The sequence below is a fragment of the Crocodylus siamensis genome, chromosome 2, assembly GCF_052110815.1.
Source record: "Crocodylus siamensis isolate JL-2025a chromosome 2, ASM5211081v1, whole genome shotgun sequence".
Lineage (NCBI taxonomy): Eukaryota > Metazoa > Chordata > Crocodylia > Crocodylidae > Crocodylus > Crocodylus siamensis.
In genome coordinates, this window is record NC_143396.1 from 15,308,148 (window position 1) to 15,334,870 (window position 26,723).

Here is a 26,723-nt window from a genome sequence, read left to right on the forward strand (position 1 = left end):
TACTGGAAGAGGCTACCTAGAGGAGTTGTGGACTCTCCACCTCTAGAAATTTTCACAAGTAGATTGGACAGAAGACACTTGCCTGGGATAGTTTAGCGTTCATAGGCACTTTTACATGTCATCGGGGATGGGATGGGGGGTGCTTTAATTAGAGTAGCTCTGGGAATCGCTCTAATTAAAACTATTACATGCATTAGCATCCCTGAGCTTCAAAATGGTGATGGGGGCACTTGAACTAAAACTCGTTTAATGAGCTTTAGATAAAATGCCCATGCTGCCATTTTGAATCATGGAGATGCTGATACATGAGACACAAAGGCTGGCTGGAGCATAGTAATTACCATGGTGATGTGCTGTAATTACAGTGCATTGGAGCAGCCCCACAGCATGTCTACAAGCACCTCATGGGCTGAAGCTCACTTCATCAGATGATGTATAAATGATTTGTATATCAGTGATGATGTACAAATTTTCCATGCGAGTTTAATATTTTAAATAATATTTGGCTGAGACAAAAGAATAGGAGGCATTACTTTCAGACTAACCTTTATACATTCAGCTACTCCTAAATACATTATATTATGAACCATTTTGCATACACTAGCAGACAGCATACAAAATGTATTTTGTACCTTTTTCCTTAAGGGATCATTGCACTCATTTCCATATATTTTAGGGATTATTATCTGCCTACATTCCTACAATGGGATTTTTACTCTATTAATTAATAACATAATTATATAGAAATGATGCTAATGCTTTTAAATCACTAGCTTTTCTATAAAGCCAATCTGTTAAGACACAAGAATAAAGCTCACACTGTGTCAGCATATAGACATATTTAAAACTGAAATACGAAAGTAAATATTGCTAAAGTGAATATTAGAAGGAATTCAATGAAAGATTATGGTTTTAGCCATAAAACCTTAGTTAAGTTGAAAACATTCCAAGGCTATCTTTAGCAGATAAAAGTTTGGTACCAACATAAGAAAATATTCAAGGAAAGAACAAGGAATAAAAATAAGGAGAAAGGGAGGATGCCAACATGGAAACTCAGGTGAACTGCAAAATAGCTAACTGGACCACATAAGTTTTAAATTTTTACGATTTCAAAAATCCTAAAAAGTAAGTTATGACTATGAGAAGTCTACCCATTAATGGGATAATAACTAGTTTATATGTCATAATAACCAATAACAACAAATTGTCTTATGAGTGCAAAAGTATAATAAAACACAATTAATCCTGAAATAAGTATTAAAGAAAAGATTCTTAGTATTTGTTTTAAAACTAACAGAAAAAAATTGGTGAAGACAAATTTAAGAGGGATTTATTATTTACTCTCTCACAATATGGGAACTGAGGGTCATAAAATGAAACTAGTGGGTAGTAAGTTTAAACCAAAAAACCCCACGTTCTTTTCCACATGTGTGTAATTTATTAAAGTGTGAAACTTATTGCCACAAGATGTTGTAGAAGCTGACACCTGAGTCAGATTCAAAAAGGGATTACAAATTCTTGGAAGAAAGGTGCATTTGTGGTAATAGAGCATGGGAGTTTTGGGTAGAGCCTCTGAATCAGAACCTCCTAAACCTTGAATGCTGGAGGCTGCAAGTGAGAGGAACAGTAAAAAAAAACCCTGGTTGTACTCAGTTCACTCTCAGCATTCACTCTTTGCCACTGAGACACAGGATAGTAGGCAGGATTGACTATGGTCTGACACCTCAAGTGGCAATTCTTATGTTTGTGTATCTGTATGTTCTAATTTCATGTTATTTAAATTTTACCACCATATAATATTATATTTTGAAAGATGAAATGCAATTTGCACAAGTTTGTAAGTACAGAGATAACCCTAAATAACAGCAGCATTTACAGTCAAAGCTGGTAGCTTTTAGTATGACAGAACTCACATTAAAGACCATGGAAACTGTATGCGAGTAAGGCTCATAATTTGACTCTTAATTTGTCTATGAGACCCAAATTAGATTACTACCTTATGCCATGAGCAATCCCACTGATTTCAGCAAGTTCCTCATAAAAGAACTGTACAGGTGAGAATGGCAGAATAGGCTCTTATGGAACTATTACTATTATTATTATTCCTAGAATAATACTTTAATGTAGTTTGCTATGACTGTTAAATGTTACATGCCTAGGAACTAGCAGAGATACTGTCTCAGGATCACAGCTTTTCCTTTGGTCAATTAGGCAAATTCTTCTCCCCACTGCTGCTACGACATGACATCCTTGTGTCCACTGCAGCAGTTTTTTTACGTGGAAATGTCATACAATGAAAATAGTTACATAGGTTAAGTGCCAGTGTTTTCTCCATTATAGAAAATAAGTTTGCCCCACTATGTGCAGAGTTCGCGAGGGAGAGGGCACAGGGGGGCACGAGACCCTGCCTGCGACCCCCCCCCCCACCAAGTAGCCAGCCCCAGCCGTAGCCAGCCTACCAGAGGCATGACACGGATGGGCACACGCCACACCCCGAGGGTCCCCTCGGGCTCTACGGCCCCTCCACTGGGCACCTCAGAGAGGGCCACCCAGACAGAGCCCATGGTTCCGGGCTCCACGCAGACGGAGCCCCTGGCTCTTGGCTGCGGGGACTACCTGTCCCTTTTTCACGCTCTGGGGCCCGGGAGCATGGCCATCTCCCCTTGCAGGGTCTGCTCCCTTCTGGGGTCTCTGGCATGCCAGCTGGAAGCGCTCCAGGCCACAGTCCAGAGACTGCGTGCCATCAGGGACTGCGAGCAAGAGATAGACTCCTACTGCCAGGCCTTTCTCCCCTGGGAGCCGCAGGGTAGAGCACCGTCTCCCTCCAGGACTAAGGAGGACTCTGGGACCTCCCGCTCTGCCCAGTCAGGGGCATGGACCAAGGTGGTCAAGGGCCCGAAGGCCCGCTGCACCAAGGCCCCTCCCTCGCCGGAGCTTAGCAACAGGTTCGCACCTCTTGCAGCCCCAGCAGAGCCTGCTCAGTTGCCGGCTCCCGCAGGCAACCCAGGCTCGACCGCAGCTACTGGCCCCGCTCTCCCCAAGACAAAGCAAAAGGTGTTTGTTGTGGGAGACTCCATCCTGCAGGGCACTGAGAGGGCAATCTGCCGCCCCGACCCCTTAGCCCGGGAAGTCTGCTGCTTCCCGGGGGCCTGCATCCGAGACATTGCGGAGAGGATCCCGCAGCTCCTCTGGCCCGCAGACCACTACCCCATGCTCCTAATTCACGTGGGCACCAATGACACGGCTCGGAGCACCCCCAGCCAGGTCATGAGGTGCTACAGGGAGTTGGGAGCTCAGGTGGTGTTTTTGTCCATCCTTCCAGTCTTGGACTATGGGCTGAGGAGGGAGAGGAGGATCCACGCAGTGAACCAAAGACTGCAGAGCTGGTGTCATCGGGAAGGCTTTGGCTTCCATGACCACAGCCCGCTCTTTGGCGAGAAAGGCAGCGAGCTGCTGGAAAGAGATGGCCTCCACCTCTCTCCCCTGGGGAGGAGGCTCTTCTCAGCCAGGCTGGCTGACCTGCTCCACCAGGCTTTAAACTAAGCCTGCTGGGGGATGGGGGGACTACTGCCACTGCTGGCCCGCTGAGCAACTCTTGCAAAGCCAGCAGACCAAGGCACTTAAGGGAGCCCACCCCTGGCACAATCTGTGGGCAAGGCAAGAGCCCCTAAGGGCACACTTGCCTGCCTGTACACTAATGCCAGGAGCCAGGGTAACAAGCAGGAGGAGCTTGTCCTCCTGCTCAGTGCAAAGAATTATGACATCATTGGGATAACAGACCTGGTGGGACTCCACCCATGACTGGACCACGGGTATAGAGGGCTATACCCTGTACAGGAGGAATCATGTTGACAAAAGGGGTGGGGGTGTAGCACTCTATGTGAAGGAAAGATACATGTCCCTGCAAGCTGATGTTGGCGACCGGCATGGACAGCTAGAGACCCTCTGGGTAAAAATTCGTGGGGAAAACGGCACAGGGGACACAACGGTGGGAGTCTACTACAGACCTCCCACTCACAGTCCCGAGCTTGACCAGGAGTTCGCCCGGGAACTGACTGAGGCCGCTTGCTCCAGGACCTTGGTTGTCATGGGTGACTTCAATTACCCGGACATCTCGTGGGAAGATCACTCCGCAAAATCCGAGCGGTCGCAAAGCTTTCTCTCATGCGTGGATGACCTCTCCCTGACTCAAGAAGTCTGCGGGCCAACGAGAGGCAAAGCGCTGCTCGACCTGGTACTGGCTACGGGGGACGACCTAATCGGCGACCTAGTGATCGATGGGAAGCTGGGTGACAGTGACCACGAGCTGATCACCTTCACCATCCACCTTAAGGCTGGCAAGTCAGTCAGCAACACAGAAGTCCTTGACTTCAGAAAAGCCAACTTTGACAAGCTCAAGAGGCTAGTCGGTCAGGCCCTCAGGGACCATGACCCCAGGGAGAGGGGAGTTCAAGAAGAGTGGTTGCTTCTCAAGGAAGCGATCCTCAATGCACAAGCTAAATCTATTCCAACACAGAGGAAAGGCAGCAAGAAGGCACAGCAGCCCTCCTGGCTCTCTAGGGACCTAGCGGACCTCCTGCAGTTAAAAAGGAAAGCCTACAAAGGATGGAGGACGGGATTCACCTCCAAGGAGAATTATTCTGCACTGGTCCGGTCCTGCAGGGAGCAAACCAGGAAAGCCAAGGCTGCAACTCAACTCCAACTAGCTTCAAGCATCAAGGACAACAAAAAGTCCTTTTTCAGATATGTGGGGAGCCAGAGGAAAAGCAAGGGCAATGTTGGACCCCTGCTAAACCAGATGGGGCAACTGACAACTGACGCCCAGGAAAAAGCCAACCTATTAAATAGGTACTTTGTGTCAGTCTTTCATCAGTCCCATGGGACGCCCATGCCTGCTATGGGACAGGGAGATCCGGGTGAGGGGGATCCCCTACCCTCCATAAATGCTGACCTCGTGAAGGAACACCTTGAGAAACTGGATACCTTCAAGTCAGCCGGCCCTGACAATCTACACCACAGGGTACTCAAGGACCTGGCGAGCGTCATAGCCCAGCCCCTGTCACGGATCTTTGAAAACTCCTGGCGCTCTGGTGTAGTGCCCGAAGACTGGAAGAAGGCCAATGTGGTGCCGATCTTCAAGAAAGGGACGAGAGTGGATCCGGCTAACTACAGGCCCATTAGCCTGACTTCTATCCTGGGGAAGGTCTTAGAAAAGTTTATTAAGGAGGCCAGCCTTGAGGGACTGGCCCAGGCTAACACTCTAAGGGATAGCCAGCACAGGTTTGTTGTAGGTAGGTCTTGTTTGACCAATCTCATTTCCTTCTATGACCAGGTGACTTATCACCTGGACAAGGGAGAAGAGATTGATGTCATATATCTTGACTTCACAAAAGCCTTTGATCTGGTATCCCACGATCACCTCTTGGCCAAACTGCCCAGTTGCGGCCTTGGCTCCACCATGATCCGCTGGCTGGGAAATTGGCTCCGTGGTCGGACCCAGAGGGTTGTGATTGATGGCGGTCACTCATAGTGGTGCCCTGTGACCAGTGGGGTCCCTCAAGGCCCTGTCCTCGGACCCATACTGTTCAACATCTTCATTAATTATGTGGACATTGGAGTCAGGAGTGGACTGGCCAAGTTCGCCAATGACACCAAACTTTGGGGTAAAGCATCCACGCCAGAAGATAGGCGGGTGATCCAGGCTCACCTGCACAAGCTCAGCAAATGGACAGACGAGAACCTCATGGTGTTTAACACCGAAAAATGCAAGGTTCTCCACCTTGGGAGGAAAAACCTGCAGCTTCCTTATAGGCTCGGCAGTGCTACGCTGGCTAGCACTAGAGAAGAAAGAGACTTGGGGGTCATCATTGACCACAAGATGAACATGAGCCTCCAATGCGATGCTGCGGCTAGTAAAGCAACCAAAACACTGGCTTGCATCCATAGATGCTTCTCGAGCAAATCCCGGGACGTCATTCTCCACTTGTACTCGGCCTTGGTGAGGCTGCAGCTGGAGTACTGCGTCCAGTTTTGGGCTCCACAATTCAAAAAGGATGTGGAGAAGCTTGAGAGAGTCCAGAGGAGAGCCCCATGCATGATCAGAGGTCAGGAAAACAGATCTTACGATGACAGGCTGAGAGCCATGGGGCTCTTTAGCCTGGAAAAGCGTAGGCTCAGGGGTGATCTGATGGCCACCTATAAGTTTATCAGGGGTGACCACCAGGATCTGGGGAACGTCTGTTCACCAGAGCGCCCCATGGGATGACGAGGTCGAACGGTCACAAACTCCTGCAAGACCGTTTCAGGCTGGACATAAGGAAGAATTTCTTTACTGTCCGAGCCCCCAAGGTCTGGAACAGTCTGCCAGCGGAGATGGTTCAAGCACCTACATTGAACACCTTCAAGAGTAAATTGGATGCTTATCTTGCTGGGATCCTATGACCCCAGCTGACTTCCTGCCCTTTGGGCAGGGAGCTGGACTCGATGATCTCCCGAGGTCCCTTCCAGCCCTAATGTCTATGAAATCTATGAAATCATTCCATCTCACCGCTCCTATTCTGTTCGTCTCAGAAGGAAACAAGCTAGAGACACAGAATCATATCATGACCCAACTTCCAGTGAATCGGTTCAGTAATTGCAAGAACTACAATATTTTTCATTACTTCCCAAGATAAATTACAGGTAGGACTGCTTGGAACTGTTTCATAGCTCCTACTTTTCATTCCAAAAATGACTGTACTTCAAATCTAAACAAAAAACTCAGTTTTAGGGGAGGGACAAAGATATATTTTGCTCAACCTTACAAAAAGGGTCATGAACATTTACCCTTCTAGCATAAAATCTACTTGTTCTTCCCTCATACAAAACAAAAATAGATAATGTAGTCCACTAGCTTAACACTGGGTGGGAAAGCAAGGCATGAGCCCCAAAGCACTACCTAACGAGGGGGTAGAGATAGAGATGGCACCTGCCCCACTCCTCCCTGCCCCCTGCACCTTCCCTGCAGTGGCTCTGGCTCCAATTCTGGCAACATGGAAGCCAGAGAAGTGGTAACAGTTTGTAATGCAAGTGTGGCAGCTAGAGTTTTGCTCCTGGTAGGGGAGACAATGCCTCCTTTTTTGCTTCCATAAAACTAGTGTTTAAATAACTGTTCAAACTGCATGTTGGGAGCAAAAAAGGAAGTGACTTCTTCCCAGGGGTCACTGCACCATGTACTGCTGCTGCTCAGCCTACAGAAGTGGCTACGTACACCCCTGATGTTCATCTGTGTTTACCTGAATCTTGGCAAATATATTTCCATCTCCATGTTCGAATTGCTTCGTACCATATTATTTACTTTAAGAGACAGAACTAATTACCAAAAATATTTTAACCCACCTTTGTGTTGAGAAATTCTTCTCAAGTTGATTTTAGGCTAGTCTCTATTGTATGGGTCAGAGATGGGAAAGACCTGTTGGGTAACCTCAATATAGGACTGGTCCCTAGAGTGTCTTCAGGAGTAATTCATTCCATTGCCTCTGGTTCCTAGCTGTAATAAAAGGGTTGTAAGTACAAACTGCAAACGGGCAATGGAGCACAGAAAATACATTTTGGAATTATTAGACGAAAATGCTAAGCAATAAAATACCAAAATGCGACAAAATCTATATATATTTAAGTGTATGCTTCCTATTTTATCTTTCTTAATAATTAAATATTAATTTTAGTTTCCATACAGAGCTCTATACTTTAAAATTCACAGGTATGTTTCAAGATCATTTCTCTTTTTCACTCTGTCCAAGTCCTGCTTACATAAGATTAGCACAATGTATTTAATAATAATAATGTAAGTTATGATCTACACTGTGAAGTTTTGACTCCTGATCCTGTTTCTATATTTTTACATTAAATTATAAGTACACAACAGCTACCACACATTAGGTGTTACTAGTTAATAAGTCATTTGTTTATATCTACAACTAAAGAAAATGTTTTTAATTTAAAAAAAAAAAATCAGCAATCAGCGTGTGTAGCAATGTATAACAGATGTTTCTAGAAAACGTGTTCAGATTTTTTCTACAAAAACCCCTCCAGAAATGTTGACGTCCATACTAAAAATATGCCTTAGGATATAACTATTTATATAGTAAAGCCACACTAAACATTTTATTCCTGAACATCTGACTTTGTTAGCCACATTTGAAAATATAATTTGCATGACTTTCACTAAAAGGCAATAGGACTGGCACCTAACTCCCACTGAAGGCTTTTGGAAATCCCATACCAAAACAGAATTAGTTATTAGATATTCTACATAACAAATATACTCTCTCATACATTTCTCCCTTTAATATGTATTAAGTAAGTAAATTACATTTGTCAAAATATTCTGGACAGGGAGGGTGGGGGAGGCGGGGGAAAGCTTCATAACCCACAGTAATGGACATATACAGCTCATCTTCAGATCACCAGGAAAATATTAACAATAGCTAAGAATAAAATTCATATTTTGTATTTGCCAAGTCTCCTAATATATATATAAATAAACACACATACATGCAACCACTAAGCTTTCATTGGGAGAAAAAGAACTTCCCTTAGCATCCACTTCCTTCACATTCAATAGCTGGCAGTATTCCCCAACTTCACAAATTTAATCTCTAACAGGCAGTAAATAGAATAAAAACAAGTTAGATTTTATCCTGCTTTATCATCACTGAGTTTATTACATGCAAACTGGCAAAACCGCATTATTTGAAAAACATTAAAAAGCTATTGTGTTGTTATATCATTTTCCATTTTTTTATGTCCTCATTGTTTATTGTTAGGGGCATTAGATTATGTCATTAGGAAGGACCATAACTTGAAGTAGGTCATAAGACAACAGACAAAAGGTGAATACGAAAAACAAGATTCTGCTTCCCCATACCTATTACTGCTAAGAAAACAACTGGGAAAAGAGATGCATATAATCATAACTATTAGAATGCATTTATTAAGCTGTCCATCAGACGTTAATGGGCATTCAAATAAGAAGTTATTAAAACTTAAATAAATGTTAATCATTTTGGCAAGTCCACAGAGTTTGCCCTCTTCACTTTGTGTGTACATTTTATTTCTCTACTTTGTTTCTGAACCATAATTATGTCAAACCTAGTCAGAGTTTAGACACTACATTTAAGGGCGCTATAAAAAAAGATAGATGTAGTGGCCTAGTTTGTGATTTCATTGTTTTTGCCACTGATGGTATTTGCACTAGATTAACTTAGTGGAAAGACTGTTCAACAGGAAATCACTTAAGAGCAGTCTTGTTAAGTAAACAATAGCCCCTAGAATGAAAGGCCTGAAGAATGCTTTGCATTCAAAAGCTTATCTAACTTTATCCCAACTATGCAGCTGGTCCAAAAAATTGTTGCCTCTCCCAGAATGAAAGTAATAATTTCAATGGATTTTGGATTAGATAGCACAGTAACACTTGTCCCTAGGATTTCTTAGAGCCTCCAGCAATAAAGTAGTCTAAAAGAGAACAAATCATACAATGATTGGCTCAACCCCCCCCCCCAAAAAAAAAAAACATGTCTCCCCACAATTATATCAATAGTACCTGACAGCACCAAAGTTTTCCATTATTCTTAAAACAGAAAGTGCACTGAGGTAACTGAATATTAATGGTTGGCAAATGCAGACATACATACGGCAAGGATTTATACCATTTGGGAAAGTAAAGTTCAGAAAATACAGCAGTTTTTCATGGGAACAGCTGCAACGCTAGATTTCCACTTATGGCATTTACTTGAATCCAAGACAGTTCTTTCCCTTCAATCGCCATAGGGGTGGTGGGGGGAAGCCTAGTCTTGGATTTGAGTACCAGCCAGGAACAAGCAGAAGCTCAACTCTGGCCCCAGATGGAGGGTTGAAGCCAGAGCTGAGCTGTTGCCTCCCCCAGGCTGGAATGACTCATTTGGCAGGGAAGGGGTCGCAGGGCCAAGGGGATGCAGGACTGACAGCAGGGCTGGGGGTGGAACCTGCAGCCTGAACCCCACCCCTTTGCTCCTGGTACATGTACCTCCCCCTCTACCCCATGCTCTCCCTACTGCCTGCCTCCTCTAGCTAGCTGCCCCCTCCCTCTTCATCTTCTGCTCCAGCTCTGGTTCCTCCAGCCCTGACTCAGCCCAGCCAGAAACTGCTATTGCTTCTTCCTGGCCAAGCTAAGCTAAGGCAGTGCCCCTGCTGCTGAGTGCCCTGATCCAGAGCAGAGCTGCAGGAGAAGGCAAATGGGAGAGGATAGGGAAGGAAAGGGAAGGGGACAAGACAGGCAGCAGGTGGGAGCAGGGTGTGTGTATGTGGAGTGATGGGCAGTGTGGGCTAGCAGATTGCAAGTGGGAGCAGGGGCCACCCCAGGCTGGTACCCCCTGCTGTCACCTGCAGCCTTCCCCCTATGCCCTGGCAGGCCGTAGGTAGATACAGAGGGTGGGGGAAGCAAGGAGTGGGAAAGCAGGGGGGTACATGGTGGGGGACAGGCAGCCCAGGGGGGTGTAATGAGACCCCTATGCCACTACTGAAGAAGAAAGTGAGCCAGGGAGCAGCTGGCTGGCTCCAGCCCCCTAGAGGGTCTAATATTAGCAGAGTCCTTTAGTGGCATGGGTGCCTATTAGAGCTGTGCAAAGCTTTGGTAGCCGATTCAATTCAGAGGGGATTCAGCTCGCTCCAGGCAGAAGGGGGCAAGTGGCAGCAGGGCATAGCCCCCGCTCCCAGCACTGCAACACCCACATTCTGAGCTGGCTTGCAGGGCAGAGCCCCCACTCCCAGCACCGATGTGGGCGCAGTAGCACTGGGAGCATAGACTATGCCCTCCAGCTGCCCAGAGCAAGCCGCGCCTGCATCATGCCGTCCTCCCTGCACTGGCTGGGCATGCGGCAGCAGGGCATAGCCTCTGTGGCTCCCCCTGCCAGAACAGAGGCAGGTGCAGATGGAAAAGCCATGGGAGAAGCCCCCATGGCTGCCCTGCCCAGCCCCATCCCCTGCCTGGCCCAGCTGTCCAGCACTTAAAAAAAACAAAAACAAAAAAAGCCCCACACTCACCAGCTCTGGCACTGGCGATCAGTGCTTCTGAAGGCTCGTGGCAGAGCCCCTCTGCACAGCCCAGGGTGCTGGGGGGCAGTGGGGATTGCCCCCCTGCCTGGCACCCATGCGGCAGCTGCCCCTGGGGTGGGTCCAGTGCAGCTCAGCAGGGGGCCACGCCCGATACCACTCAGCCCCAGGGAAGGGGGTGGTTACTGGGGCAGGGGAGGAGAGGAAATGATGCTAAAGGGAGGGGGGGGGCAAGCAAGGTAGGAAAAAAGGGCTTGAGATCAAGGGCCAGGAGTCTGGTGCCTCATTCCCTGCTGCAACTTTCCTCACCACAGCAAGGGCGGCGGGGACAAAGAGGGGAGGACACAAATTTACAATGAACTTCCACTATGTAGTTCTATACATGGAAAATTAGAACAAATGTGTAATTTTCCAGTGTACAGAATCTAATTATTAGGGGTCTTAAATTCAAAGTAGTCTTGGATTTGGGTAAATACAGTACTTCTATAAACTGGTGTGATTATAACTACTTTTACAAATTAGATATATTCTATGCAATTCGCCTTTAACATTTGCTATTAATGAAGACAGTTTCTCATTAAACTACTAATTCTGGTACTTAACCATTCACACACACATCTCTCCAATTTTTCAAAGTAACTACCTAACACAGCCAGACTGTATTCATAAATGCTAAGATCTTCTCATTTTGGCTTCATGGGGGATATGATGGAGGTCTATAAAATCACGAAAGGCATGGACTGAATGAACAGGGAACTGTTGTTCAAGGCCTGCTCTACATGATTTTCAACCAGCAATTCTCAAGCAGGATGCTGTGGCACCTTGGGTGCCTTGAAATGCATTCAAAGGTGGTATGGGTTGCCATGGACTATGCCCTGCTGGAGTGCTATGCGATATTAGCACGGTATGATCTGCAAATATGATTCACAGAACAATTACAGATTTCAAGTAGAAACTCATGGTTTTAAAATTAGTCTGATTTCTTGTGGTCTTTCTGAGCTCTTTGCAATTATTGTTGCAAATTGCTCTATTATTTTTCTGTAATCAAAAAAGAAGTGAAAACAAAGAGCTGGCTTTGAGGGGTGCTTTGAGTCTAAAGAGGGATACCTCAAGTCTAAAAAGGGTTGAAGAATCTGCTCTAAAGCATCCACTCCCGGTACAGTTGTATATAGGATCTTGGGCTACATGGATCACTGGTTTGACCCAGTATGGTACTTCTTATGTTCAATATCAATGCACATGTGAGAGCATTCATTGCTCTGGCTAGGCAGCACCTGCCCCTCTGTCGGGCCTCAATCTGCCCCCCACCCCTCCAACAGACTTACCAGCAGGATGCTGCTCTCCAAGCTGTCCGGCTGTATTCCTATAAATCAGCTATGGGATCGGGATTGACCAATACGGTTGCTTACTATTTGGCCATTGGTATTACCCAAGAAAAAACTTTATCAGCACACCCCTCACCTGTATATAGTACAAACTATACATGACACTAGTCTAAAGCCAAAAGGCTCATGATTTATAATATAGTTAATTGGGCTGGACCCCAGGAGAGACAACAGTGATTCAAGCCATCATGACCCAACAGCTCTGTACTGCTCAGTATGTGTGTGTACTGCAGATACCCCCAACAGAGGATCCAAGTGCTAATTAACACCCCCATTCATGACTGGAACTTGGTGTTCTTGTCACCAGTCCGGAGATCCTCCAAAAATTTATATGCAGATGAGGCACAGGTCCAGCTCTAATCTAAGGTTACCATATTTCCAATATCAAAAAAAAAGAACACCTGTGAGGGGGACAAGGATGGGAAGAAGGGGAGAGACATATGATTGTGGGAGGGGCAGTGATATGCCTATGCCCTGACTCTACCCCTCATTCCTAAGCCCCTGCCCCCTCAGCCCTGCTAGCACCCCCTCACTCCCAACCCACAGTCCTTTGACCCCCCAGCTCTGCCAGTGCCTCTCATTTCCAACTGGCAGCCCCTTCAGCACCCAGCCTTGCCAGTGCCCCCCATCCCAACCCACAGTCCCCTGCCACCCAGCCCTGCCGGTGCCCCTCACTCCCAACCCACAGCCTCCTGCCTCCCAGCCCTGCTGCCCAAGCAGCTCTCACGTTGCGCGTGTGCACACGCACACACAGTATCTTTTGCTGGGAGTAGCTTGCCAGGGCCCAGGCAGGGAACACATGACCCCTGACAGCAAATCACCTTGCTCGCTGCTCCCAAGCAGCCAGCCCAGGAAAGCAGAGGAAGACCTAAAACTTGGACAAATGCTGTCATTTTAAAAATCAACGCAGACACGAGAACAGGGGGCCAAAAAAGAGGACATGTCTGGAAAAAACAGCAGGGCCACACTAATTAAATGTAACAGGCTGAGAAAGCAGGTGACAGTGGGGTCCCATTTGGTGATATCTGCCAGATATTTAAGGCTGGTTAAAAAATAAGAATCATTGGAAATTGGAAAGGAAGACATTGCTCAGCTGCAGGAGTGAAGAATAACTCAAAATTATGTGCAGTGGTTCATTATGATTTTCTTTTGGGGGGGGGGGAGTCCATGCTGAGGGGGAGTGGACACAATGGGCCCTAACATGCATCTTATTCAGATGGGCTACACTAATCTTTGTGGTAGGTTCCCATCAGTATGTTTGCCCCTTATGGGTCATGTGTTTTATAGTCATGTTTATTGTTCACTGCATTTAATCAACTTCAGAGTTGGTTTCCATTATTTAGCACATCCTGCTTTTGGCAATAGTTTAGTGATAGACCATGTATTTGGTGAAGTTTCCTTGTATGCAAATGTAAGATGAGGAGTCCTGTCCCTGTTGTTCCCTCCCCCACCCCACCAAAGTTGATTAAGGTGAAAAATTTGTCTTATAAAATTGATTAAACAATATAATTTATCCAACACCTGAATTCTTTTCACTCAAGGAAGGAGGTCCCCATCCTCTTTTGATAGGCCTTGATCTCCCAATAATTAGCTTCTTTTCTTCTGCTAATTGTGTGTCTGCTACCCCTGAGAATTTCTCTCAGCCAATCCACTATCACATGCTTCGCTTGCTGCACCTTGGTTTCAGTAATCAAAAGACATTACAAAGAATATCTTAGATTGGAAAGCTTATCTAACTTTATCTGAACTACATAGCTGGTCCAATAAAAGATAATAACCCTGAGAAATCCTTGCCTCTTGCATTCCAATGCTAATAAAAAATACTTTAAATTGCAACCTCTGGCTATGGACAGAGGTAGCTTTTAAATACTTCAAAAGGAAAGCAGGAATTGCTTCCAAGGAGGGTGCATCAGCTGTTACTTCTGTGGTCCTGTATCAATACAAACTCTACACAAGACTACCATCAAGCCTGACACAACATAGACCGTACACCCTTGCCTGCTACAGAAAGGCAAGTGAAACATGGCAGCCAATGTCCTGCTTCTTCTAAATGTTGTTAGTATATGCTCAAGAGATCCCAGGTAGAGGACCATGCCCTCTGCTAGAGAAGAAGGCAAAGTCCCCCACCATCCATACCAATCTGACCATGGGATTCCTGACCATAAATATGGTGGTTAGGACCATTATGATGACCATTCCTTCCTGACCCCTTCCTGGCAATTGGTCTGATCCCGAGTGGAGGGGCAAGACCCTCTAGCCAGGAGCCTCTGGCTTTAGTCCCAGCAGGAGCATTGGGCACACCCAAGTTGAAGTCCCCAGCCTAGCCATGTCCAGTGCCCAGTGCTTCTAAGGGAGGCTTAAAAGCACCCTGATACATATAGCACAAGGGGGGGTGGGCAGGGAGGCAGAAACAACCATCTAAGCCCAGAAGCATGGGAAAATACCCATAACAGTTACTCCTAAATCATCCCTGACCAGTGGCTGTCCAACATCTTCTTGAACCTCCAGTAGTGGAGAGTCCACAAACTTCCCTAGACAGTCTATTCCACTGCAAAAGGTTTTTTGGCTATCCAGTCTTCTAGCCATTGGTTTATGTCAATCTCTGCAGCAGCAGCAAGAAAGAAAAGGTGCTTTCCCTCTTCTTTATGACAGCCCTTCAAGTACCTGAAGACTGCTATCAGGTCCCTTAAGTGCCTTTTCCACAAGCTGAACATCTAGCTCCTTCAAGCTTCTCCTCATGTGCCTTGCATTCCAAGCCCTTGATCATCTTTGTTGCCCACCTCGGGACCTTCTTTAACTTCTCCATGTCCTTTTTAAAATGTGGAGCCCAGAACTGCACAAAATGAACTTAATGAAGGCAATGAACTTAATCATGTTAGCCCGGCTTTCCAACCTGTTGATATTTTTCTGAATTGGAGTTGCATCCTCCAGTATATTCAGTCCTTCCCAGTTCTGTGTCACCTGCAAACTTGCTCAAGAAACTTTCTATGTCAGTATCCAAATTGTTAATAAAACACTTTGAACAGCACCAGTCCTGGGATAGTCCCCTTTGGGACTATCCACCTTGTAGTAGTTTTATCTAGCCCACATTTCTCCAATTTGTTTAAGAGAAGATCATGCGGGACCTTATCAAAAGTCTTGCTGAAGTCCAGATACGCTACATCCACAGCATTCCCTTCATCCACTCAAGTACTTTGTCAAAGGAGATCAGGTTTGTTTTGACCCTATTTGTTTTTCACAAATCTGTGCTAGCTGTTTGTGAATTAGCCCTTCCTCCTTCCAATGGTTTACAATGGGCTTTCTTAGGATATACTCCACTAAACTTCCCAGATATTCTGGCGAGGCTAACTGGTCTGCAGTTTCCCAGGTCATCCTCCTTGCCTTTTCTACAGAGGCACACTATATTGGCACTTTTCCAGTCCTCTTGTACCTAGCCCACCTCCCATGACTTCATGAATATCATTGCCAAAGGCTCCGAGATCTCCTCTAGCAGTTCCTTCAGCACCCTGGATGAAGCTCATTCAGCCCTGCTGACTTAAATTATTCAGACCCAACAAAAGCTCTCTGACCATCTCTTCTGTTATCTCCTCCCTCAGCTTGCATCCTTCCTTATCCAGATAATCCTTATCAAGTGTCTGGCTGCAGCTTATTATTTTTTCTGAAGACAGAAGCACAGTAGCTGTTGAACAGATCTGACTTGTTTGCATCTTCAGTTAAGGGGTTCCCCCTGGCTTGTTAACAGTAGACCCACAGCTTCCTTGGTCTTTCTTTTCTGGCCAACAGACTTATAGAACCTCTTCTTGTTGGGTTTAACCTCCTTTGCCAGGTGCAGCTCACTCTTTATCTTTGCCCTCCTGATTTTGCCCCTGCAAGGTTTTGCTGTTCATGGTACACCTCCTTGGTGACCTGCCCATGCTTCCATTGCCTGTACACAATTTGCAATTTGAGGTATTTTAGAAGCTCCTTGTGCAGCCACATTTTTCTCTTGCCAGTCTGCCATTAGTGACATCCATACTCTGCTAGTACAATAAACAGAGGTCTACAGATCAGGTCCTCTTTTAGGGTGGCTTAGGGATCCAGCACAGGCTTCTCTCCTCAGGTGAGACAGTATTCGCAGGGTCAGGCATGTGGTCCATACTGCTGGACTTCAGGCTAGCCAGAGCCTCTCTGTACCTCACGCTGTTGCCCCCTGATTTGGGGCAAGTTAGAATATGGTCCCAAGGAAGGTATCCCCAGTCTGTTCCTCTCAAGGCTCTGCTTGCATGGAAGCCACTGTCCAAGAATTAACCGATTTATCAAATTATGTCAATATAGCATATATTGATTTTATTGGGGGATAGCTCAGCATTAATTGTTGCAATCTGCAGAATTAACAATCTAGCCTCTTTGTGCAATGGGAGAGGCAAGATTGATTCCTGATCACTACAGACACCACAGCTGGGTATTGTCCTGCCCACTATTCAGACTCATAACTTTAATATCATCATAGATTCAGACCTCTGTCTGAATCTATCCGAGTACTGCAGATTCTGCATAAAATCTCCAGCATACAGCCTCTACTATCTATCTATCTATGCAGCTAAAACTTTAGTCCAGACACTTATGTCCTTACATCTTGGTTACTTCAACATATTTTTTCTGACCTTGTCAAATCCAACGTGGTCCAACTAATTATACATCCAGAAAGCCACTACCAAGATTGTTTTCTTAACCCATCATTTTGGCCATGTGACCCTTCTTATTTCTTCCATCCATTAACTCCCACTTCTCTCTCTCTCTCAGACATAAGCCATTTGTCTTCACTTTTCAGGTTCTTCCCAACATAATCGCCATCCTGGGTTACGGTCCAAAAGAAATTTCAAGTTGAACACTTTAAAGTGCAACCACCTAAATCACAGACTAGAATTTGACCAAAGCACTAAGTATGTCATCCCCTATACATAATTACAAAATGGGCCAGGCAAACTTGAATGACTTAATAACTGTAAATAAATTAGAGCCCTATGTGCAAGTATCATGCAAAAGAGAGCACTTCTAGCAACACACTACTTCATACCTCATCAAGCATACCAACTCAGAGAGAAAAGCATCACTTATTTCATTTGACAACTAAAGGTTCCTTGGAAGTCTTAAACTCAAGTATTTGACTAGATGCAAATATAGAATAATACAGACAGTGGTAGTCAGTTATGCTGGCCTGAAGGAAAGCAGGGGCAGAGTAGAGACCTTATAAACTAGGTCTGTCCAACTGGTGGTCCTGAGGCCACATACAGTCCATGAATGTCTTAAGGTCTAGACCCTGGGCTCCTGCCCAATAGCCCCTCCCTCCATCGTTCTGTCTGCAACTTCCCTTCCTCCCCCTCCAACCCTCCCAACTTCCACCAGACCAGAAGGCAGTATAGTGTGGTTCAGGGAGATGAACATAAGCCTGTGTGTTACGAGGATAGCAGGGGGCAAGGGTTGTCCCTGTACAGTACAGCAATAGTGGGGTCATCCATGCTGCGTGCAGCCTGAAGGGTCCATGGCTTGCCCTTGCTGGTGTAGTCCATGGGGCTCATAGCCCCTGGCTGCTTAGAAATTGGATAGCCCCATTCTAGACAAAGTGAATCAGAGATGCACAAGTGTAGCCTAGGTACATATAGGGGTATGTCCCCACCACTGGAAGGGGTGGGGTGGTCAGTCAAGAGTGCTAAGAGAAGGGCCTGCCACCTGGGAGCAGTTTCCTCTCCTCTCTACAGAGCCAGGCTGAGACAAAGCGCTCAACTATATATAAAGTTTATTGCTACAAATAATGAATATGAATAAGAAATACTAAATATTTACAGCAAAATCAGTATGTGACACCTTACACAATAACCTAAAATCAGCATATCACACCACTTCGAGGGACTGCAAAAACATGAACCAGGTGATTCACAGCATAAGTAATAATTAACCCCCCTGCACAGAATAAGCACCAACACTTTGGAACAGTAAGTCAAGACAGCGACACAATAAACACATACAAACATCAACTTAGATAAACCCAGGTAAGTTGAGGTAGCAATACCATAGACATACACAGGCAACCATACAGGTAAAGTTCCAATAACAGATAATAAACACATATAGGCATTGAAGACAGATAAACCCATATAAACTCCCTTAAGGAGTACCCATAACTATATTAACCTCTACAGTATAAAACAACAAAAATTACAAAATATGGGGGTACACTCAGCACCCCACAGGGTGTTCCCTAGGACCCCTTCCCTTTAGGGTCCTGGGATGTGGACATGCCCCCTCCCACAATGGAGGCGGGTGGAGGCTGTGGACCCTCCTCTTCCAAGCCTACCACCCCCTATTGGACCCACTTGCCCAGCAACTCACACTCCTGCTCTGAAGCAGCCAAGGCTCATCCCCTGGTGGCCAGTCCCATAAAGGCCTCTTTCCAGCAATGCCTCCAGCTCCTCTCAATGGCCTGGTGCCCTGCACTGGGCACCCAGGGCACTCCCACGGTGAGCTGAGCCTTAACTGGCTCTGGTTCCCCAGCCTCACACTGGGGGTTCTTCCCTTTCCGGGGCCCTGCTCTGGGCACTGGCACTCTTTTAGTTTAATGTGGAGCCACACTGCAGGGCTCCAGTTACTCAGTCTAAAGCCAGAGCTAACTTGAGCAGCTTCGAGCTGCTCCCAGAGTTGGCTTACCTTGAGCAGCTCCTAGAGCCTGAGCACCATGCTCCAATCCATGCACCACTGAGGTTCAGGCGGGGTCCTGAGCACAGTTGTCTCCAGAGCTCCTCTCTCCTTGCTGTCCCTTGCTGCGTCTCTCCCTCCAGTGTGCCAAGTATGTTCTCCTTTTATACACTTCAGGGGCTCCACCCCCAAAGTTCTCCAGACCTGGCAGGGCGCAGTTTCAAACCAGGTCTAGACTACTTCTTGCCCCCACCTTTTGGGGAAAGAGTATGGCCTTGCTTACCCTGGTTTGCTTTTGATTGGTGGATGGGCTTTATCGATAGGAATTGCAGAATCTCAAGCCCAGGACTCATCTGGAGCTCAAAAGAAAAATCTGCTACATAAGATTTCTGATTAAGTTAGTCCTTGCTCCTGAAAGCTTGTACATCGCTGATTCACTTAGTCCAGGAGTGTCAGATTCACCTTGTGCTCCAGGTTAGATCTAGATCTTGGGGCTCCTTGTGAGCCAGATTCAGTCTGGGGCATGAGACCTGCCCCTGTTGACAAAGGGCCATGGGTTCTGCACCAGGCCACACCCAACAAACTTTCCATGTCTGTCTATAGCTCAGAAGACCAGAGAGAGAGGCTCAGCGGGCTGGATTTGGCAAACAGGATATATGTTTGACACCTGTGAGTTAGTCCATAAAGTGTCTCACTACACTGCCTTCTACTATATGATCCATTTCCATAGCTACAGCACACCTGTGTAATTATACCAAAAGGAATGTAACAGGTCTTGAAAAGCCAAAAAGTTGAGCACCCCCCAATAGCAACCCTTGCAGCACCCTGAATCACCTATTTTATATTTTTTAAAAATCCATTTCCAGTGTGTTGTACGAAGGGCTGTAATGCCATTTTAGCTCCTGAAGCTCAATTATGTGCCATGACTGATTTTTTTTTTTGGTATCAGTTTTCACTGTATTATATTATCAAGAACTTCCTTGGATAATTTATCACAGTCTCTTAGACATGAACTTCAGCTTCTCTTGTGAATATTAAGGCAAAGATTTCTTTTAACCTTGCAGAATGATCAACCGCATCTCCAGAATTAAGATATCAATGGTTGAATACAAAAGGGCAGATTTGCCCCATCTGCAGAGGCTTTCTGAAATATTGACACAGCAAGCAACATTTTAGAATAATAGTTGACAACCAAGACCCACCTTAACCAGAAATTGTCCATCTAGAAGTGGAAGTTGTCTAGGCCTCAAAAGAGAGGCTTATAAAGGATGAAAGGATGGAAGTACCACTAAGGAGGAGTACTCAGCACTGGTCCGTACCTGCAGGGAAAGGATCAGGAAAGCCAAGGCTGCAACTGAGCTCCATCTGGCTTCACATATCAAGGATAACAAAAAGTCCTTTCAGATATGTAGGGAGTCAGGGGAAAAAAGCAAGAGTAGACACCTGCTGAACCAAATGGGACAGCTGATAACCGACACCCAGGAAAAGGCCAACCTGTTTAATGGGTACTTCACTTCAGTCTTTCATCAGTCCAATGGGACTGCCCTGCCTAGCAAGACACGGGATGGCCAGGGTGAGGGTGTATTTATACCCAGCATTGGTGTTGATCTAGTAAAGGATCATTTTGAGAGGCTGCACACCTTCAAGTCAACTGGTCCTGACAGACTACACCCTATGGTAATCAAGGATCTGGCAGGTGTCATAGCCCAACCATTGGCAAAAATATTTGAAAAATTCGTGGCGCTCAGGTGAAATCCCTGAAGACTGGAAGAAGGCCAATGTGGCACCCATCTTCAAGAAAGGGCGGAAAGTAGATACCGGGAATTACAGGCCAATCAGCTTGACCTCAACTCCTGGTAAGATTCTTGAGAAAATTATCAAGGAGACCCTTCTGGATAAGCTGGCTGAGGGCAACATCCTGAGGGACAGCCAGCACGGGTTTGTCATGGGTAGGTCTTGCCTGACCAATCTCATCTCTTCCTATGACCAAGTGACATATCACCTAGACAAGAGAGAAGAGATTGATGTCATATACCTGGACTTTTAAAAAAAAGCTTTTGATCTGGTGTCCCATGACCTCCTCATGGAAAAATTAGCCAACTGTGACCTCGGTTCAATACTGATAAATGCAATGTACTCCACCTCAGGGGGGGAAAAAAAAAAAACCAGCAGCATACTTATAGGCTCAGCAGTGCTACACTTGCTAGCACCACTACTGAAAGAGACTTGGGGGTCATGATTGACCACAAGATGAACAAGAGCCACCAATGAGATGTTGCAGCTGGCAAAGCAAACAAAACCCTGGCTTGCATCTATAGATGCTTCTTAAGTAAATCTCACTAAGTCATCCTCCTGCTGTACTCGGGCTTGGTGAGGCCGCAGCTGGAGTACTGCATCCAATTCTGGGCTCCACAATTCAAGAAGGATGTTGAGAAGCTTGAGAGTCCAGAGGAAAGCCAAGCACATGATCAAAGGGCAAGAGAATAGGCCCTATGAAAAGAGGCCGAGAGCCATGGGACGCTTCAGTCTGGAAAAGCGCAGGCTTACCTATAAAAGTACATAAGGGATGTTCATCAGTATCTAGGAGAACGTCTGTTCACCGGAGTGCCCCAAGGAAAAACAAGGACCAATGGTCATAAACTCCTACAAGACCATTTTAGGCTAGACATAAGAAAACATTTCTTTAGTGTCTGAGCCCCCAAGAATCAGGATTCACTTCCCAAAACAAATTCATCTCCCAAGATCCAAGCAGACCTGGAGGAACCAGGTTTGGGTACCTACTCTGGACTTATTCAAGAAACACTTGGATGCATATCTTCTGGAGATCCTTTGACCCTAGCTGACTTCCTGCCCCTGGGGCAGAACTTGATGATCTTTGAGACCCCTTCCAGCCCTAACATATATGAAATCTAGATACAACCAGAAATAATGTAATGTAGCCTTTGTATGGAACTGAGCAGAAAAGAGCTAATTAATCTAGCGCAGTACCACACTAAAGCTAGAGACAGCCATTTACTTCCAGCAGTTCACATTTCTAAGAAATTTGCAACCCTGGAAAATGTGGCAAGAAATGGAGGTGAGGTGGCAAACTCTCTAGCCAGGGGACAACAGGAAAGCTCCTTTGCTCCCCATGGCAGACAAGTTGTCTCCAACTGATGCCAGGTGGGAATCAGATGGAGATAGTTGCAGGAGAGAGGATTAGTGAGTGGGGCGAAAGCATGTTTCTTGCCCTTGCCTTCATGGTAGGCAAACTGAGGCTGTGCTTGTCATTACCAGTACCCCAGGAAGCAACTGGGGATGTCAAACAGCCCAGAGCCACCCACGGGGGAAGAGACTGTGCTCACTGCCTTCTACCTCTCCCTCCTCTCCAACTAGGCAAACAAGCTGGTTTTGCCAACTATGCAACTGGTCACGGTCCCAGGGCATCAACCAGGGCTGTCAAACACAGCCTGCAGTTGCCCACATGGAAACAGCCCTTGCAGCCTTTGGAAAACCACTGCAAAGCCAGGCACTGTTTAAATAGCAGCAGAGCTTCAAATTAAAACAAAAGCCATTCTTTCCTAAAGTGAAAGGTTTCACTCTCTAAGCCTGAAATAAAAAATGTGAAGTCTTACTTAGTCCAAGATTTATCATGTAACTTGTCAGCTGCCCAACTCATGTGTAAATAATGTTACTGAACAAAAAGATTTCAGCAATATATTTTATTTTAAATATTTTAAAATATATACCATGGGTGTCAAGTCTACCCAAGCCCTGCTGTTAAATCCATCCAGGTCCAGCAGCAGAGTCAAGGCTGAAGGTGATGAGAATCCCAGAGGAGGAGGACTGAGTGAACAGGAACTGTGTGGAAGCAGGAGGCGGTAAGCCAGGCCTCCTACTGGTGATGATCATGTCCATCAGGGCCAAAGGGCCTCAAATTCTGTGCAGGCCATGCCCCCAACCACCAGCGGTCCAATGTACCAGACTGGATCTGACCAATGGAACCTGTCAGTCTGTAAAGCATGTTTGATACCTGATATATGTGATTTTAAATTATGAATAAAACATAATTATACATAAAATAAAATGTAAGAATGATAAAAATATGTACCTGGATATAAACAGGGATTTCAGCAATATTTTATTTTAAATCATATTTCAAATATATAGAAGTAAAATGTACTTCTGACATCCTTGTTTATCGATTTCATAGACATTAGGGCTGGAAGGGACCTTGGAAGATTGAGTCAAGCCCCTGCCCTGGGGCAGGAAGTCAGCTACGGTCATAGGATCCCAGCAAGATAAGCATCCAAATTTCTCTTGAAGGCATTCAACATAGGTGCTTGAACCACCTCCAATGGCAGGCTGTTCCAGACCTTGGGGACTCAGACAGTAAAGAAATTCTTCCTTATGTCCAGCCTGAAATGGTCCTACAGGAGTTTACGACCGTTTGACCTTGTCAGCCCTTGGGGTGCTCTGGTGAACAAACGTTCCCCCAAATCCTGGTGGACACCCCTGATAAACTTGTAGATGGCTATCAGATCACCCCCGAGTCTGCTCTTTTCCAAGTTAAAGAGCCACATAGCTTTCAGCCTGTCATCATAAAGGTCTGTTTTCCTGACCTCTGATCATGCATGGGGCTTTTCTCTGGACACTCTCAAGCTTCTCCACATCCAGCATTCCAGGTGTGGCCTCAACAAGCCCAAGTACAACAGGAGAATGACGGCCTGGGATTTGCATCTATGGATGCAAGCCAGCATTTTTCTCACTTTACTAGCTGCAGCATCTCATTGAAGACTCATGTTCATCTTCTGGTCAACAATGAACCCCAAGTCCTTGTCATCCATAGTGCTAGCCAGCATAGCACTGCCAAGCCTATAAGGCTGCTGCAGGTTTTTTTTCCCCAAGGTGGAGAACCTTGCATTTTGCGGTGTTAAATGCCATCACGTTCTTGTCCACCCATTTCCTGAGCCTGTAAAGGTCAGCCTGGATCGCTCTACTATCCTCGGATGTGGATGCTCTACCCCAAAGGTTGGTATCATTAGTTAACTTTAAACTAAGCCAACTGGGGGATGGGGGGACTACCGCCACTGCTGGCCTGCTGAGCAACCCTGGCAAAGCCAGCAGGCACTTAAGGGAGTCCACCTCTGCCCCAGCCCTGGTACAAAGGGACACTTACCTGCCTGTACACAAATGCCAGGAGCTCGGGGAAAAAAGCAGGAGGAACTTGTCTTCCTGCTTAACACAAAGAATTATGATGTCATAGGGATAACAGAGTACTGGTGGGGCTACACGCATGACTGGACCAGGGGTACGGAAGGCTATACCCTGTACAGGAGAGATTGAGTAGATAAAAGGGGCGGGGGTGTAGCTCTCTGTGTTAAGGAAAGCTACACATCCCTGCAAGCTGATATTGGTGACCAAGGTGGACGACTGGAGACCCTCTGGGTTAAAATCTGTGGAGAACTTGGCAAAGGGGACATAATGGTGGAAGTCTACTACAGACCTCCCACCCAAAGTCAAGAGCTCGACCACGAGTTTGCCCGGGAACTGGCAGAGGCCACATGCTCCAGGACCATGGTTGTCATGGATGACTTCAACTACCCAGACATCTTGTGGGAGGATCACTCAGCAAAATCCGAGCGGTCGCAAAGCTTCTTATCATGTGTGGATAACCTCTACCTGACTCAAGAAGTCTATGGGCCAATGAGAGGTAAAGCGCTGCTGAACTTGGTACTGGCAAGTGGGGATGTAGTGATGTAGCTAATCAGTGACGTAGTGATTGATGGGAAGCTGGGTGACAGCAACCACGAGCTGATCACCTCCACCATCCACCGTAAAACTATCAAGTCAGTCAGCAATTCAGAAGTCCTCGACTTCAGGAAAGCTGACTTTGACAAGCTCAAGAGGCACTAAACGACTACGACTACGACCCCAGGGGGAGAGGAGATCATGAAGAGTGGTAGCTCCTCGAGGAAGCGATCCTCAATGCACAAGCTATTTCTATTCCATCTAGGAGGAAAGGTAGCAAGAGGGCACAGCAGCTCCCCTGGCTCTCCAGGGATCTAGCAGACCTCCTGAGGCTAAAAAGAAAGGCCTACAAAGGATGGAAGATGGGATTCACCTCCAAGGACAAATATTCTGTACTGGTCCGGTCCTACAGGGAGCAAACCAGGAAAGCCAAGGCTGCAACTGAACTCCAACTAGCTTCAAGCATCAAGGAAAATAAAAAGTCCTTTTTCAGATATGCGGGGAGCTGGAGGAAAAACAAGGGCAACATTGGACCCCTGCTGAACCAGATGGGACAACTGACAACTGACACCCAGGAAAAAGCCAACCTATTAAATAGGTACTTTGTGTCGGTCTTTCATCAGTCCCATAGGACGCCCATGCCCACTATGGGACAGGGAGGTCCGGGTGAGGGAGATCCCCTGCCTTCCATCAATGGTGACCTTGCGAAGGAACACCTTAAGAGGCTGGATACCTTCAAGTCAGTTGGCCCGGATAATCTACACCCCAGGGTACTCAAGGAGCTGGCGAGCATCGTAGTCCAGCCTCTGGCACAGATCTTTGAGAACTCCTGGCACTCTGGTGTAGTGCCTGAGGACTGGAAGAAAGCAAATGTGGTGCCGATCTTCAAGAAAGGGAGGAGAGTGGATCTGGCAAAACTACAGGCCCATCAGCCTGACCTCTATCCTGAGGAAGGTCTTTGAAGAGTTTATTAAAGAGTCCATCCTTAATGGACTGGCCAACACCAAAATCCTGAGGGATAGTCAGCACTGGTTTTTTCTCAGTAGGTCTTGCTTGACCAATCTCATTTCCTTTTACAACCAGGTGACCCATCACCAGGACAAGGGAGAAGAGATTGATGTCATATATCTTGACTTCAAAAAAGCCTTTGATCTGGTATCCCATGATTACTTCTTGGCGAAACTGGCCAATTGGGGCCTTGGTTCCACCATGACACACTGGCTGGGAAATTGGCTCAGTGGTCGGACCCAGAGGGTAGTAATTGACAGACGTCAATCGTCACGGTGCCCTGTGACCAGTGGGGTCCCTCAAGGCTCTGTCCTTGGACCCATATTGTTCAACATCTTCATTCATGATGTGGACACTGGAGTCAGAAGCAGATTGGCCAAGTTCACCAATGACCAAACTTTGGGGTAAATCATCCACAGCTGAAGACAGGAGGGTGATCCAGGCTGACCTGGACAGGCTCAGCAAATGGGTGGACAAGAATCTGATGGTGTTCAACACTGAAAAGTGCAAGGTTCTCCATCTTGGGAAAAAAAACCCTGCACCATCCTTATAGGCTCAGCAGTGCTACGCTGGCTAGCACTATGGAAGAAAGAGACTTGGGGGTCATCACTGACCACAAGATGAACATGAGCCTGCAATGTGATGCTGTGGCTACTAAAGCGACCAAAATGCTGGTTTGCATCCATAGATGCTTCTCAAGCAAATCTCAGGATGTCATTCTCCCCTTGTACTCAGCCTTGGTGAGGTCACAGCTGGAGTACTGCATCCAGTTTTGGGCTCCACAATTCAAAAAGGATGTGGAGAAGCTTGTGAGAGTCCAGAGAAGAGCCATGAACATGATCAGAGGTCAGGAAAACA

The 26,723-nt window shown here is 46.3% G+C and overlaps 1 protein-coding gene across 4 annotated transcripts in view; it reads right to left on the minus strand.

The window, feature by feature from the left end:
- Positions 1 to 26,723, minus strand: part of CTBP1 (C-terminal binding protein 1) — a 434,814-nt gene that overhangs the window by 364,776 nt on the left and 43,315 nt on the right. The window contains exon 1 of one of the 4 annotated variants that reach the window (XM_090035366.1): positions 7,378 to 7,392. The exons of the other annotated variants lie outside the window; for them this stretch is intronic. The gene's annotated coding sequence lies outside the window, so the exon portion shown is untranslated. Of the gene's footprint in view, positions 1 to 7,377; positions 7,393 to 26,723 lie in introns of those variants that run through there. 4 annotated transcript variants of the gene reach the window in all.